This window comes from Mizuhopecten yessoensis, unplaced genomic scaffold, assembly GCF_002113885.1.
Source record: "Mizuhopecten yessoensis strain PY_sf001 unplaced genomic scaffold, ASM211388v2 scaffold8313, whole genome shotgun sequence".
Lineage (NCBI taxonomy): Eukaryota > Metazoa > Mollusca > Bivalvia > Pectinida > Pectinidae > Mizuhopecten > Mizuhopecten yessoensis.
Genome location: NW_018407485.1, coordinates 124,373 through 129,783, shown reverse-complemented (window position 1 = coordinate 129,783; position 5,411 = coordinate 124,373).

Here is a 5,411-nt window from a genome sequence, read left to right as displayed (position 1 = left end):
TTGTTTCCCACGTGGTAAATAGACCCCGAAACCAACCAATCGCAAGGTTGGATCGATTCACTTCCGCGAGAGGTCAAAGGTTATGTTTACATTGAGCACATGGCTACATCTTGTCGCGGAACTCGACCTATATTTTATTGTGACTAAGATTAACATAATTTAGGGACACTCGTATATGTTCAATTCAATGATTGTTTATTGACAATCATCAACACAGTTCTATTTTAACAGTATATTGTAGACACATCTTACATTAGACTAGTTGGTATCATGATTACTAAGTATAACATGAAAATATAACTGATGATGAGGAAATCTGAAACACTCATACAGTCTACACAAGTTGTCAAGTAACAAAGGTGAACAGGTGAGTATGAAAATTTATTGTAAGATAATTTGAAAAATTGTTTTTTCTCTCTCAAAAAAGTAGAAAATAATGAAAAAGATTACATTGAGCACATGGCTAGATCTGAATTGTCAAGCAACTCGACTCTAAGTCTTTTTTACATACAAAACACACATACTGCAGTAAAACCTTGTTATATTGCCACCATTTGTCAAGAGATTATCAAGGGGTTTGGTGATAAATTGAGGGAAATATATGAAGTAATTATTGATTAAAAACAAGAAAAAGGGTCATTGTATTATGTTGGCAGTTAAAACGAGGTGCCAAATGAAATGATGTTTATAAGACTGGCAGTGCTATGTTTTTTTAGGTTATTTTGTAATAAGAGTTTAATTCAAATTATTAAACTATATAGTATTGTCTAAGTGAGAATGCTTAAGTTGTACGTATGTCTGACGTACTTAACTTTTTTTATATACCGATTCTCGTACTCGTTCAACCGGTTTGTCTGGTCAACGTGTGTCTCAAGTGTTTGTTTCCTGTGCTGTTTTGTTATGTAAATGTCTTGTCACGTGATCGCATGTCAGCTCGTTCACTTGTACGTCTTGTATCTTCACTCCCGCACTGGACAGAGACAAGACCAGTAATAGAAACCTATACCGACATATATTATACCGACTGCGGTGAACAGAACTCTACTTATTTCAGAGTAAGTGTATGAAACATATTAGTATTGAGCTATTTGAAATACTATATTTTAGAGTAACCTTTATGGAATTAGTATGTTTGCATTTGTTAAAATATTTGAAGAAGTTAAAATATCTTTCTTTGATAAACGTATTTTTGGGTGTGGTTTCCATTATCTTTTTATGGAAACTGTAATTCACTCTAAAGTATTTTAAAAGTAATTTGCTAAACATGTTTACTATATATTAAGTTTTGTTATTTTCCTTTTCAACAGAACCATAGACCTATTATGTAGGCAACGTATATTATACGTAGAGCTATCATCATTAGACCCCTGTCGGAGCGATAGGGGAGGTATTTTTAATATAAGGCACTATTTAATTATCTCGTAATTATCATAGTTCATGCACAAAATTGGTAAATTCTATAATTTATCATGTACAAGTATTTCAAATGTATTGTATTAAATTCGTAATGTTAATTGCAACCGTTACGGGTATCGTGTATCTTTATGTAAAGCTAATTTGATGTCCATTGTATAATGTAGATCTTTTATGAATTGAATATGTGCTTATATGTTTTATTTGTGCTATTGGAGGGTCTTTCGACTCCAACGATTGCGTAACTAGGAATTTGCTTCTTCGTGATTTATAAGAATCTGTGTAGCACCTGAACCCGTCTACATAAGTATTTCAGCTAATAGTTGACATCATTCAAGTTTCAGTAACACGTGGGCTTTGTGCTTAGTATCAATATCAAACCATTCTGTTAATGCCATGATAGATCAAACATTCACATTAAATAGGCACTTTTCTTTCTGACTTTAGAGACCAGAATGAACTCCATTTAGCAATAAGAGAAACACATCCAATTATCACTTTTCCTTATTCACATTTCAATCTTGTTTGTCCACATATTTAGGTACCATACCCCCTTCTTTAGATTGTATAAAAAGGTAATGTTTTAAAAGTATGTGTCAAGTTTTAATTGTTCATATGATTACAGTAAATTTCTAGCCTTGAGGGAATTTCCCTTTAGCTCAATTGGCAGAGTGCCATACTTGGAAGCTCAGGGTTGATAGGTTGATCACTGCTGGAACCACACTTCTCTCTATCCTCGGCAAAGAACAAAATATTCTACCTACTTATCTTGTGAAGCTGATTGATTTAGAGAACATTCCCAACTATTATATTTTCTCTTTCCTGTTGCAAGTACATTGTAATTAAATTTACATCACCATCAAAGATATGTAGATAATGAAAGGTCTAATGTGAATAAATCTCTCGTCAGGAAAGGTTTAAATTAATATTAAAGTCATTCACACATGACCTAATCAGTAGCACTACATACTACACTTTTATTTACTGGTAGATTTAAGTCTTTCTAGTGGGCGGTCGGGTGGTGCAGAGGATAGCGCACTTGGGTACTCCGGTTTCCTGTCACATTAAGATCCCCCATTCGCTAACATCCGGGCCACAGCAAGAGCGATTAATAATGAGTTGAAATAACTTGTTTCATAATTTTTGTAAAATAAATTAAGGTTAAATTTTTCTAGTATTTTAATTTTGTATGTATTATGCTTTAACAGACAAGTGTCTAATCAAGCAATTTATTTCCTGTCAGTCAAAGTAAAGTTACAATTTTTTTTTTGCAGCACTTGTACGAAAATAATTTGCTAGGTGAGTTATGTCCAAGGGCCACCATCAAATCCCCACCAGTGATGTAAGTTGGATCTAACAGATTGAGCTACCTGGTCACCAGTAATCAACTGGCCAAGTACTAAATACCTCCCTCCTTTTTCAAAGTCTTCGCCCCCAAAGATTTCACTGTAATGGTATTTATATAACAGTTAGAAAGAGTGCTGCTTGTGATGATATTGACAATGGTTCCTTAGGGCGATCTAAATGCTTCTATGGTAGCAGCATCTAGTAAGTTACAATTTGGTAGAGAAGTGAACTGAGATGTTTTGCTGTCGGCGATTTTCAGTCCTTTGGTGTTATTGCTTAAGACTTTTTTTTATGATTTTTGACACAATATAATTATTAACGATTAATTATGTTCTTTTACTTTATGGGAAATTTTACAAAATCACCTGTTGTCAGTGCCAGTACCAACCCTTCCACCACCTTGTATATAAAAACTAGACATAAACTGAGTTGTCCATCCTCCATGGTTTCAAGTTCAATATCGTTTTCATCAAGATGGATTCCAGTTGTGCTTCTGTTGTCATTCTTGATGAACCAGACTGCTTGGTGTTTAATCTTTACTGAATTATCCATGTATCCCTCGAGGTATGTCAAGTTTAATAGAAATAAAAGCAAAGTGAACACATATTTCCCCAATTCCCTCAAAGTGATTAAGTGTGACCTTTGACCCTTTAACCTTGACTGGTGACCACCAAACTCTAAATAAAACCTAAATATATTTATGAGGTCTGTGAGATATAAAGGTCTGTGAGATAAAGAGGTATGTGAGATAAAGAGGTCTGTGAGATATAGAGGTCTGTAAGATAAAGAGGTCTGTGAGATAAAGAGGTCTTTGAGATATAGAGGTCTGTGAGATAAAGAGGTCCGTGAGATATAGAGGTCTGTGAGATATTAATGTCTGTGAGATATAGAGGTCTGTGAGATAAAGAGGTTTGAGAGATAAAGAGGTCTGAGATAAAGAGGTCTGTGAGATAAAGAGGTTTGAGAGATAAAGAGGTCTGTGAGATAAAGAGGTTTGAGAGATAAAGAGGTCTGTGAGATAAAGAGGTCTGTGAGATAAAGAGGTCTGTGAGATATTAATGTCTGTGAGATAAAGAGGTTTGAGAGATAAAGAGGTCTGTGAGATAAAGAGGTTTGAGAGATAAAGAGGTCTGTGAGATAAAGAGGTTTAAGAGATAAAGAGGTCTCTGAGATAAAGAGGTCTGTGAGATAAATAGGTCTGTGAGATAAACAGGTCTTTGAGATATCTTGGTCTGTGAGATATCTTGGTCTGTGCGATATCTTGGTCTGTGAGATAAAGATGGGCGTGAGATTAAGTGACCTTTGAGAAAAAGAGGTCTGTGAGATAAAGAGGTCTGAGAGATAAAGAGGTCTGTGAGATAAACAGGTCTGTGAGATAGAGAGGTCTCTGAGATAAAGAGGTCTGTGAGATATCTTGGTCTGTGAGATAAAGAGGTCTGAGAGATAAAGAGGTCTGTGAGATAAACAGGTCTGTGAGATAAAGAGGTCTCTGAGATAAAGAGGTCTGTGAGATATAGAGGTCTGTGAAATAAAGAGATCTTTGAGATAAAGAGGTTTGTGAGATATCTTGGTCTGTGGGATAAAGATGTCCGTGAGATATAGAGGGCTGTGAGATAAATAGGTCTGAGAGATTAAGAGGTCTTTGAGATAAAGTGGTCTGTGAGATAAAGAGGTCTGTGAGATAAAGAGGTCTTTTAGATAAAGAGGTCTGTGAGATATCTTGGTCTGTGAGATATCCTGGTCTGTGATATAAAGAGGTCTTTTAGATAAAGAGGTCTGTGAGATATAAAGGTCTGTGAAATAAAAAGGTCTGAGAGATAAAGAGGTCTGTGAGATAAAAAGGTCTGTGAGATATAGAGGTCTGTAAACTATAGAGGTCTGTGGGATAAAGAGCTTTGTGAGATATCTTGGTCTGTGAGATATCTTGGTCTGTGAGAAAAAGAGGTCTGTGAGATAAAGAGGTCTGTGAGATATCTTGGTCTGTGATATATCTTGGTCTGTTAGATATATTGGTCTGTGAGATAAAGAGGTCTGTGAGATAAAGAGGTCTGTGAGATAAACAGGTCTTTGAGATATCTTGGTCTGAGAGATATCTTGGTCTGTGAGATAAAGATGGCCGTGAGATTAAGAGGTCTTTGAGATAAAGAGGTCTGTGAGATAAAGAGGTATGTGAGATATCTTGGTCTGCGAGATAAAGAGGTCTGAGAGATAAAGAGGTCTGTGAGATAAAGAGGTATGTGAGATATCGTGGTCTGTAAGATATAGAGGTCTGTGAGATAGAAGAGGTCTGTGAGATAAAGAGGTCTGTGAAATAAAGAGGTCTGTGAGACAAGAGGCCCATGGGCCTTAACGGTCACCTGATATATTTATACAGAGTTGATTTTGTTTTTAACATGAACAGAAATATTATTCAAAGTGACAAAAAACAATAAAACCACCTTACTCAATATCTAGCATACAGATTTCAGACTAAAAAGGATTTGAAAATAGCACCTCTGATTCTTAACAAGGAAAATGAAGAAATTTTAGCACACTGACTCCTTTGAGCCCCACCCTACAGCCCTTGGGGGTAGGGCTGGCTCAAAATTTTCAAAGTATCAAACTGTCAATTCAAGGTTATAATTCCAATCAAGTTATTAACATGTAATATT